Below are 12990 nucleotides of genomic sequence, written 5' to 3'. Positions count from 1 at the left end.
GGAGTCGATCATCGCAATGGAACCAGTTGTTGGTGACTTCGTCCAGATGGTTCAGGACGGGTCTTCACAGTTGGTATCAGAGCGGTGGTCTTAGCGAACCAGGTCTTGCATTAGTATGTCTAACTGATAGTCTTTAGGATGCATTAGTAAGTCTGGACTTCGACTGTGTCTGCATGTCAAAAGTTTTGCTTATCATTTCGTGTCGAAAATTACCTGCTTATCATTCTTAGAGAATCACTTGCTTATCATCCTTAGTCTAGACACATCTTATTGCATTGATTGCATGATTAATGTATAGACAAAATTCGTATTTTAGCATATCTGCTAATTCATATCTTAGCGTATCTGTTATTATTATATTTGCCTGACAACTTCCGTAGATTCCTCCGTAACTTATGAGATTTTCGTATTATATATGCATATGTAAATTATGTATTGCAGGATACTAATCTACATCCTATAATCTATTTCTTATCGAAAATCCTCCATCTGATCGTACGAGATGAATCCTGCAACCAGTTCGAGTCTCTCAGATTCTGATAGCTATTCCGATAATTATTCCGACAACTATTCCGACAACTATTCCGACATAAACGTTCACCTAAACTCCGAAAATAGTGTCATCGGAACGAATCAACCAATCAGCCATTATCAATTCATTCGATGGGTTCGTAGTCAACTTAATTAATGGAAACGCGCAGAAGGCAATCCCTTCCACCAACCGAATTCACCTCTTGACAATGAACCTGAAGCGTTTACCGGCGAACCTGTTTGAGACACCAATTTCAGTCTTATTTCTAGAGTAACTCGACAAGATTATATTCTATCCACAATTCTGAACCTTATTCACCTGCTTGTTCCGATTGACAATCATCTTGGAATAATATGAGAAGTCAATGAACTTCGCGCTCGAGTAATCAATCTGGAGAATATGGTACAAAATGTACCAGCTTCAGCAACATCATCGGCACCAACAGTACCATCAGTAACAGCACCAGTACCATCAACAATCCATGCCTCAACATCTCATTACATACCTTGAGTATAATCATTGTTCTATGTATCGTTCTACATCGATTATCTTCCTTCTTTATGACGATTAAGTAATCTCTAAATGTTTTAGAGATTATGTATTCTAGTTCTAATGGTAAACCAAATGAGTTTAATATCACATTGACTCATTAAATCCATAATTACGTCTGAAGAAAAATATATACGTATATATGTTTTCATAAAGATTGTAATTAAAATTTTTTATTGTACAAACTGTTAATGGTGAAAATATTTTAACGGGTAGGTAATACCCGAGGAATATTTAAATTTCACATTAATAAGTTACACTGTATATTCTTCGAATCTGATTCAACAGTTACTCACTATCCTATTTACAACCACCGATATACGTATCTGTTCACCAAAGAATAACTATTTTCATTCAAATTCAATTTCATATTTGGATTTTGACCTATCAAAATCTAACAAGTGGCATAATGAAGAGATAATGGACACAATAAAAATTGATTAGAAACAGATTAATTAACAATATAAAATTTTGTTAAGAAACCACGTTAACAAGATCCTAGCTAACTGTTCCTAGCTAACTGTTAATTATGTATCACATTTTATTTTATCGCAATTTATTTATCGCAATTTACATTCTCGCAATTTTATTTATCGTTATTAATTTCTGTTATTTATTTTACGCACTTTAAATATCGGGACACGTATTTAAGGTTTTGACATATCATATCGACGCATCTATATATATTATTTGGAATCACCATAGACACTCTATATGCAGTAATGATCGAGTTCTCTATACAGGGTTGAGGTTGATTCTCAAATAATATATATACTTTGAGTTGTGACCGAGTCTGAGACATGTACACGGGTCACGATACATGTTAATTAATTCGAGTATTATATATTAAACTATATATGAATTGTTGTACGACAAATTATGGACTATGAACTGTGGACTAATGACATTGGACAATTAAAATGAATTAAAATATTGATTATAACATATGAAACTAAACATCTCTTCAAGTTTGCCACTTGATTTCATCTTAAACCTCATTTGTATCTTGACAATTCCAGTATGCGTTCAAACCTTTCATGATTCTTGAAAACACCTCAATCGAGAGGATGAACCAACCACACTTCAGCTACGGAAGGAAGGATTTATACATATAGTTATGCACCTGAAAACACTCAGAACCTGAATAAACGTTAACACGTATATGTGCTAATTCCTTTGGCGTTATTATTACCAAAAATCAATTTGCAATTTCTTTCCAAATTAGCCAAATTTGTCACAGCTCCAGCAAGTTAACTTCGACTTTTCAGTCAGACTAGCCTTGCTAAAACCTTGATATATATGCATACTCTTTTATTGTTACCGGGGAACCTTTTATATTTCATCTTATTACCAGCAGACGTACCAGCAACCTCGTTGCTCTTTGGGCTTAAATCTCTCCGACAAATCACTACATTTATCTATTGAAGTCTCATCATATTCTTATCTGCATCTTGTAACGAGAACTGCCATAACAATTACCAGGAATCAGCAAACAGTACTTTGAAAACTCACAGCATATCTACATCAACAGTTATATGTATGACATTTATCTATTAGAATTATGACCTCTCATTCTGAAATTCTGAAAAGCACTCAGTCACAAATCAATACTCTGAATATTGAAAAAGCTGAATGAAGCAACAGAAACATAGACAACCGTAAACGACCTTAATCATCGAAAGTTTGATGATAAAGAATAGTATGTTGTAAAAGCTCAGAAAAGTTGGAACTGGAAAACGGATTGAGCTAACCACGAAGGAGACCAAGGACAAATACAAGGACCATACCATATATTCAAAGAATCCAGATAATTCTGGATCCGATGAAACCTTCAACGATTATCTTGCTCCGAAGTCATGTTAAAATCTTGCGGAAAAATCTTTCTCCATCAACCATCGAACTTAGAAATTCCAAAATATCATCATCAATATCTTCGATATTTCTGAGGATATTTTCATAAATATTCTCGTCCAAAATTATATACCTCTTCGTGCTTCCTGTGTATCATATATTGGAAACATTCAATAGAAAATTTGGTACCGAAAAGCTGCTTATGCGAAACTATGAAGAAAGCCGTGGACAAATCACAAAGAATAAGTTTGACTTCAAAGAATCCAAATGATTCAATGTCTGCTAAAGTCTTTAGTAAATATCTTGCTCGTTACTCTAAACTCTTGCAGACAATAGTCTCCATCATTCTCTGAGCTTAGATACTCAAAAATATCATCGTATCTTTCATTATAAATATCCTCCATATTTCTGAAGATATTTTTATAACTATTCTTATCTGAAATCAATAATCTCTTCGTGCTATCAGTGTTACATCATATAAAAACTATTAGTTTCTATATTCTATAAACTTTCGAGCTTAAAAAAAATATGAATATTATTGAAGTAATGTTGGGAACTGATGCATGAGTTAGTATAATATAATGACATTTGATCAACGTGATTATATTACAGTAAGACATGCTGAGTTTCTAAATGGAACATGATGATTCACAAATTATAACGTCATCATGTGTCATGTTACATAACTCTTTCATTCTGATTAACTTCTGAACATATCAAGAAAATATATTCTTGATAGTTCTATTCTCAACGATTCTGGTAATTTGACAAGTCAAATTGTGCTATTACCGTTTCTTTCTCAGGACATTGACAATGTTCATTCTGAAACTTATATCTGCAAATTCTGGACCATTACAAGAGATGCTCAATCGCAAGAAGAAGAAGAAATGAAGGGACAAAGCTCCAAAGTAGAAATTGGAGTATAAATCGCAGCAAATAGGGGGGAAGTATTAACTGGGGATGACAATAATTATAGAAGATAGAAGCAGGGACTTCGAAATATCAGGGAAGATATAAAGCCTAATAACAACACATAAATTACAAACCGTGAATATCAGTGCGTATAGCAATATAAAGACACGGGAGGATTATAAATACAACAATCACTAGAGCATAGTAAAAATAAACAGATTCTTCTGGTGGAAGTTGGAAAAGAAGAACGAACATTACGATAGTCAGAATGAGAACAAGGATTAGAACAGGATTAAGCATTTTCTAAATCTTTTGGATGTATGAACTAAGAAAGAAAGTACAGGAATGATGAGAATAATGGAACGGAGAAGTTTAATTTATAATAGAAATATCAGATAGAGTAATCGAGGCAGATCACCGTATTTAATTATAGAGATTTTAATCTCCTTATTCACCGAAGAACCAAATCTTTTAGATTTTGAAGATCTTCTTTAAATCTCTTGAATTCCGGAATTCAACCAAGGCAATGTCAGAAGTTAAGACGAAACTTCATTTATTCATTTCACTCTTTTGTGATAGCTTCACTTGTACGCTTCGAGTAATCGAATCGTTTTATTCAAACTATTCAATAATGATAAAACTCTATTTATCAGCTCATATTCGTCAGGAAAACATATTTATTGTTAGCCGTGATGACCTCACTCAAATTTCGGGACGAAATTTCTTTAACGGGTAGGTACTGTGATGACCCGGGAATTTCCGACCAAATTTAAACTTAATCTTTATGTTGTTTCGACACGATAAGCAAAGTCTATAAAGTTGAGTCTCAAAATTTTTGAACTGTTTCATATATTCATTTGACCTTCGACTGCTCTCGACGATTCACGAACCACTATTTGTAAATAGATGCATATATATTTAAAATATATGAATTTGAAATATGAATTTAAATTATTATATGACGTAATTGTTTGAATTAATAATGTAAAATAAAATAATATATAATAACTATTATTTAAAAAATAACTGTATATGTAAATAATGTATAATGAATATATATATAGTTTTGAATCTATTTTGTAAGCAACAATAACGTTCGATGGTCATTCGATCCATAATAAGTAAGTTAATAAAAAATCAAACTTGTATTATTTTAAAATAAACTGGGATTCGAAAATAAGTTTTACAAATTATAGACTTATTAAAAATATATTTAGGAACTATTTGTTGAATTTTAAAACTTTATATATTTTACTTGGGGTTGGGAGTGAATAATTAATGTAATTTTTTATTTAATAGTTAATGATCAAATTTTATACCATAATGACTGAAGTAAATAAAGACGAATATTGTAAAAATAAGGGATTTTTCTGAAGACTATTATCCGCCACTAATTTCAAATAGTGGACGATACACAGTCTGTGAAAACTGTCGGCTAACTTAATTGAGATTGATGATTTCATTATGCACGTTCTTTGATTTATAATTATTATTATATTATTAATATTATTATTCTGTTTCCATTTGATGTGATGAATAACCATAAATTGACAGAAAGCAATATAATTGAAATGGGAATAACTATGCTTGTTTGATTCTTTCACCACTACAGATTATACAAATATATATGTATATTCACTTGTACGATTATCAATATCACTATATCTTTATATATACATATATATGCTCCCAACTTCTCCTCAGTTTTTTTTTCCTTCTTCAAACAACCAACATCCGCACCACATTTGATCTATTTTCTCTTCGCTGCAACCGTCGACTCTAACCAAACAATCAACAACCGTGAGTCACCTCTCTCTTTCTAAATATCTCTATCTAATTATATATAACTTAAATGCATATATACATAGATGGCAACCGAGAATAACCCTTCTTCTTGAAACCATCACAACCACCGATCACCCTACATCACCACACCATTGTGAACACCACCAAGAAACCATCGAATAATTGTTGTTACTAGAACTAGTCTTGCACTTGCTACAGCCTTTCTAACAAACCCAAACAACCATTGTTTACGTATTTGTTGCTGTCTTGATCGAACAATAGCATAAACCTGCAACTGATACGCTTGTTCCTGCTCGAATAAATCTGATGTCCGCTGTAAACAACCACCGACTACCACCTTGGCTCACAACCGAAGCCATAACCTTCGGCCATCACCATCTTTATTTGAGAAACTCGACACCTTCCTCTCACCACCACCATATTCACCCCCACCTTTCTTTTTATCTTGTTTCCGTCGACCCAAGCCCACCACCACAATCCATCTGTTTTTATTCTGCTTACTAATTTCGACCACCATCACAATCAAAACCTTCGGCCATTGAATATGTTTAATAAATGAGTGAGCAAACTGTGCCTTTTAGTTTAAACTATATTACTGCATGATTGATTAAATAATGCTATAAAGTGAGTGGGATGTACATCATTAACTTGCCACTACTCCCTTCTCTGTTTGTTTAGCCGAAAGTTCCAACACAACTATCCCCACCATGTGATTAAATTATTATGGTATATGCGATAGCAGGGTTCCAATCACAAACGTTTTCTTATATACATATATATATATATCTGTAAAATGGGCCGAGGTTTCTTTATTTTTCACTTGGGCTTACGGTTCAGTTTAATCAGGCCTGTCAAACTTGGGCCGAAGTCCCTATAATCCTTTCTCCTACTCGATATAAAATGATTGCTATTGCAGCTGTACTGGGGTTATACCGTAACAAGAAATCGATGATGATACAGTGGAGATGAAACCATGAAGACAAGAAGTTATGATTTTATGATTTTGATGATTTGTTTCGGTGAGGTAACCAAACCCAAAACCCATTCGTAATCCAAATTGAACACGATTAACTAATGATTCTCCAACCTCAAAACAACCTTAAACCGTCACCCATTTAAACCTATATTCCTACTTCTATGGAAACGATTTGATTATAAAAAGATGATGATAGATATAGGCGAGTGTATTATACTAATGATGATTAAGTTTTGATTATAATGATGAAGTAATGATGGTGGGATTACGATCATTAAAATAATGATGATGATTCGAAAATGATGATATGATGTAACATAAAATCACAATGATAGATGATGAAGAAAACTGTGAAGAAGAAATAAGAAAAGTAGAAAATTTCGGGTTAAATAAAATTCAATATAGCTTTTTAATCAGATAATCATGATAGACGAGATGGATTGAGAGAGTGTTTGGTAACCGGGAGGTCGCTGGTTCGAGACCCGGCAGAGGCAATTCTTTTTATTTAAATCTTCTAAGGTATAATTTTATGATTATTATTATTATTAGTATTATTATGTTATTATTAATATAATTATTAAGCATTATTATTAAAATATTGTAAAGATTATAATTGTATATATAGATATAACTAATAAAAAGTCATGATCTAAATAAAATATTATTACTATTATTGTTGTAAGTTTTGTAAGTAATATTATTATTATTAGTATTAACATGATTTTAAAATTATTATTATTATTATTAATGACATTTACTATTATTATTAATATGATAAAATAATACAACTTTCTTGTTAATATTAATAACATTATTCTATCAAATAAATATTAGAAATATAAAACTAAACTTAATACATAACAATATTAATATTTTTATATATAAAGTGAATATACTTAATTTATTAAGGAAACATATAAGTTAATAATATAAAATTAACATCACTAATAAAAATGTAAATAAATTTGTTTTATTTCAATTATATGTGTTAATATATATATAAATGATATAGGTTCGTGAATCCGAGGCCAACCCTGCATTGTTCAATGTCGTCATATGTATTTTTACTACAAAATACAGTATTGTGAGTTCATTTTCCCTTTTTACTCTTTACGTTTTGGGACTGAGAATACATGCGCTGCTTTTATAAATGTTTTACGAAATAGACACAAGTAATCGAAACTGCATTATATGGTTGGATTATCGAATCGAATATCACCATATTTAGTCTGGTAATCTAAGAATTAGGGAACAGAAACCCTAATTGACGCGAACTCTAAAGATAGATCTATCGGGCCCAACAAGCCCCATCCAAAGTACCGGATGCTTTAGTACTTCGAAATTTATATCATGTCCGAAGGAGGATCCCGGAATGATGGGGATATTCTTATATGCATATTGTGAATGTCGGTTACCAGGTGTTCAATCCATATGAATGATATTTTTGTCTCTATGCATGGGACGTATGTTTATGAGAAATGGAAATATGAAATATTGTGGTCTATTAAAATTATGAAATGATTATTTATGTTAAACTAATGAACTCACCAACCTTTTGGTTGACACTTTAAAGCATGTTTATTCTCAGGTATGAAAGAAACGTTCCGCTGTGCATTTGCTCATTTTAAAGACAGTATTTGGAGTCGATCATCGCAATGGAACCAGTTGTTGGTGACTTCGTCCAGATGGTTCAGGACGGGTCTTCACACTTACATAGTTTGAATGTGAAGTTCTGAAAAATATTTTGAACTGCAAACTAGTTCTTGAAATGCTGACGAAGCATCAAAAACTGTAAACGATCTTAACAGTAAAAAGTTAGATGACAATGAATAGTAAGGTGGTAAAGCTGAGAAAAAGAGAAGGTTTGGAACTGGAAAACGGATTGAACAGACTATGAAGGAGGCTGTGGACAAATCACAAAGACTAAATCTGCCTTCAAAGAATCTAAATGATTCAGTGCCTGCTAAAGTCATTAACGAATACGTTACTCTTTATTCTAAACCTTTACAGACAAATCTTTATCATCATCCATCAATATTAGAAATTCTAAGATATTATCATATCTTTCATTATAAATATCCGCGATATTTCTGAAGATATTTTCACAACTAATCTTATCTGAAGTCATTTATCTCTTTGTGCTATCAGTGTTACATCATATAAGAAATGATTAGTTTCTATATTCTATAAACTTTCGAGTTTAAATTATGAATGTTTTGAAGTAGTGTTGGGAACTGAAGCATGAGTTAGTATAATATAATGACACTTAATCAATGTGATTATATTACAGTAAGTCATGCTGAGTTTCTAATGGGACATGACGATTCACAGACCATGTCGTCATCATGTTCCATGTTACACGACTCTTGTATTCTATTTAATCTCTAAAAATATCAAGAATATATTTTCTTGATGATTCGGTCTTTTCAGGGTATTCTGGTAAATTAACAAATCAAGATCGTGCCATTACCATTTCCTTCTTAGAACATTAACTATGTTCATTCTGAAATTCATATCTGCGAATATTGGACCATTACAAACGTTGCTTAATCGCAAGAAGAAGAAACGAAAGGACAAAACTCCAAAATAGAAATTGGAGTATAAATCGCAGCAAATAGAAGGGAGCATTAACTGTGGATGTCAATGATTATAGAAGACAAAAGCAGGGGCTTTGAAATATAAGGAAAGATATAAAACCCAACAACCACCCAAAAATTATAAACCGTATATATCGATGCATATAGCAATATAAAGACACGGAAGAACTAAAAACACTATAAAACCGAGAGTATAGTAGAAGTAAATAGATTCTTCCGGAGGTAGATGAAAAAGAAGAACGACAGATATGAAAGTGATGAGTATATCGAGAATCAGTACTGGATGAAGCATATTGACAAATACTTTAAAATATGAGTTTAAGGAGAAAGAATAGAAGGTGTGAGTTGTAAGAAAATGAAGGAGGTGGATTTATAGTGAAATACCCGACAGAGAAATCAAGATGGATTATCATATTAATTCGAAGAGAATCATAATCTCCTTAATCACCGAAGCATCAAATCCAACATAGATTACAAAGATTTTCTTTAAATTCGGAGATCAATTGTGATGACGTCAAAAGATATGACGAATCACTATAATCTTATTTCCTTCATTTACGATAACTTCCCTCATACGCTTCGAGTAATCGAATTATTTTATCCATACTTCTTAGACATGATAAAACTTCATAATCGTTATAATAACATTCTCATTGTTAGCCATAACGACTTCTATCAAATTTCGGGGACGAAATTTCTTTAACGGGTAGGTACTGTGACGACCCGAAAATTTCCGACTAAATTTAAACTTTATCTTTATATTATTTTGACACGATAAGCAATGTTTGTTGAGTTAAATCTCAAGGATTTTAAACTATGTTTATACATTCATTTAAACCTCGACCAAATTCCAATGATTCACGAACCATTAAATGAACATATATGAATATGTATGTATATGTGTATATGTTATAAATTGAAAATGTCAACAAAGTATTTAAACGTATAATGCTTTATATGAACGTATTTGTTTCAATATGATTATCGACGAAATTAAAAATATATATATTAAATGATTGAATTATCAGAAACATTGAATTATGATTACAAGTCTCTGTTGAGAGGTCCACTATGATTTGAGAAAATCTATTCCTCTTAACGATATTCGGAATAATTTGTAAAGCTATTTATAAATAAAAATAAAAAGTGTCATTTACGAAAGTTAGAAAAAAGCTAGTGGAGAATTGGTTTCCATAATATTCTATTAATCTATTTTCAAACGTACAAAAACGTTTTCAGTTTAAAAAGAACTTTATTATTAAAACGTATATAACTTTTATAAATATCTAGAAACACTTTTGACAACTCATTACTTAACCAGTATAATAAATATAACGATATTTATATTTTATTTCATTAAATATATATAACAATTTAAATTAATATTATATATATTTATACGCGTATTATACATACATAGTTTTTATATTTTACTATACTTTAACTTTACCTTTACTTTACTTTTACTTTACTTTAACTTTAATAATTCACTTTAATAATTCATACTTTAATAATTCACTTTAATAATTTATACTTTAATAATTCACTTTAATAATTCATACTTTAATAATTCACTTTAATAATTCATACTTTAATAATTCACTTTAATAATTCATACTTTAATAATTCACTTTAATAATTTAAAAATCTATTATAAATAGAATTCAATAGGTTTCATTATTTCATAGAAACTTGAAAATATATTTCTCTAAACTCTCTTAATCGATTTACATATATATATGTATATATATATATATATATATTTGCTCTGTATTATTTCAAGATATTATTAGTATAAATAAAATATTACGACGGAGTGATGTCCGAGTGATTTCAAAATAGTTTTTTTTTTTAATGAGTCGAAGCTAAGGAAATTATGGGTTATAGCTATGAAGGTGATGGGTATGGTTCATGGGTATGCTCGTTGATGTTTTAGCAGAGTAGTATATAAAATAGCTTATTTTTAGAAGAAAATACTATTAAATACGATACATTTTTACACAAGATATTTATTTATTTAGAGAATGGATATACTTAAACCTTGCTACAACACTTATAGGCAGTGTACCTAATCGTACAGTAGTGTAGTTTTTAGTAAGTCCGGTTCGTTCCACAGGGAATCTTTTTAAACAAAGCTTAACGCTATATTAGTTTACTTTTATAAAAATACAAATATATATATAAGTAATATTATTATTATAAAGGGGGGGTTTTACCGTTTAATGACCGGTTTGTCGATTTTAAAACTTTAGTCGCAGTTAAAACCAAATAAATACAAGACTTTAAATTAAGCATAAAGTAAATAACGATAATGAAATTGCGAATAATAAAAGTGCGATAAAATAAACTTGCGATAATTAAAAAGTACGATAATTAAAAGTGCAATTAAATACAATAACAATAAAAATGCGATAATTAGAAGTGCAATTAAATATAAAATAAAGGAAATTAAATATGAAATAAAAGAATTATGCTTATTTAAACTTCCGTAATCATGATGTTTGACGTGTTGATTTTAGTTTTATGCCCATGGGTTAATTGTCCTTTGTCCTGGATTATTTAATATGTCTATACGAATTTGTCCATAATAGTCCATCAGTCATAAATATAAAGAGCGAAAGCCTTCGTCAAATTATTCTTATTCCCGAAGTCAAATATTCCAACTAATTGGGGATTCGAATTGTAACAAGGTTTTAATACTTTGTTTAATGAATACACCAGGTTATCGACTGCGTGTAAACCAAGGTTTTACTACTTTGTTAACAATTACACCAATTACCCTTGAATGTAATTCACCCCTGTTTCAACAAGTTTATTAACTATTAATCCAGTTCCGTATCCGGTAAAATGAATAATTATTGGTATTTATAGATATCCCGCCCACCGTACCCAGTCAAGCGTATGTGGTTATATATAAATACATCAAATTATAAGTTTGTATATTAAATTAACAAGGTATTGTTTAGTTAATATAAAACCCATTAATAGCCCATAGTCTAATTTCTACAAGTGTCGTTCTTTTGTCCAAACCCCAATTATGGTACAAAGCCCAATTACCCAATTTTAGTAATTAGCCCAACATCATGATTACTTCGGATTAAATAAGCATAATAATAACTTAGCTACGAGACATTAATATAAAAAGGTTGAACATAACTTACAATGATTAAAAATAGCGTAGCGTTACACGGACAGAATTTCGACTTACACCCTTATAACATTCGCTAACATACCCTTATTATTAGGATTAAAATTAAAATTAAAATTAAAATTAAAATATAAATATAAATATATACGATATAGATAGAGAGATGGATGGATTTTTTTGGTAATTTTTGCGATCAGAATTCGTTTGCTTTTATAGGGATTTTCGACTTTTGGGGCTCCGCGACTCGCGGCATTTTTGCCTTCAAACTCCGCGAGTCGCGGAGTTTGAAATTACAGCTCAGTCCCTTTTGGAGTCTTTCTTGCCGACGGTTTATAATATATATATAATATATATATAATTAATATAATTAATTATATATTATATTATATTTATATACATAGTTAACTTGTAATTTTTAGTCCGTTGCGTCGAGCGTTGAGAGTTGACTCTGGTCCCGGTTCCGGATTTTCGAACGTCCTTGCGTACAATTTTATATTTTGTACTTTGCGTTTTGAATCTTGTACTCTTGCAATTTCGAGACGTTTCTTATCAATAATTGGAACCTCTTTGATTGTCTTTTGTACTTTTGAGCTTTTTGGTCGTTTGCGTCTTCAATTCA

This window comes from Rutidosis leptorrhynchoides, chromosome 10, assembly GCF_046630445.1.
Source record: "Rutidosis leptorrhynchoides isolate AG116_Rl617_1_P2 chromosome 10, CSIRO_AGI_Rlap_v1, whole genome shotgun sequence".
Lineage (NCBI taxonomy): Eukaryota > Viridiplantae > Streptophyta > Magnoliopsida > Asterales > Asteraceae > Rutidosis > Rutidosis leptorrhynchoides.
The sequence above is the reverse complement of the archived record's forward strand: the minus strand, read 5'-3'. Positions refer to the sequence as shown.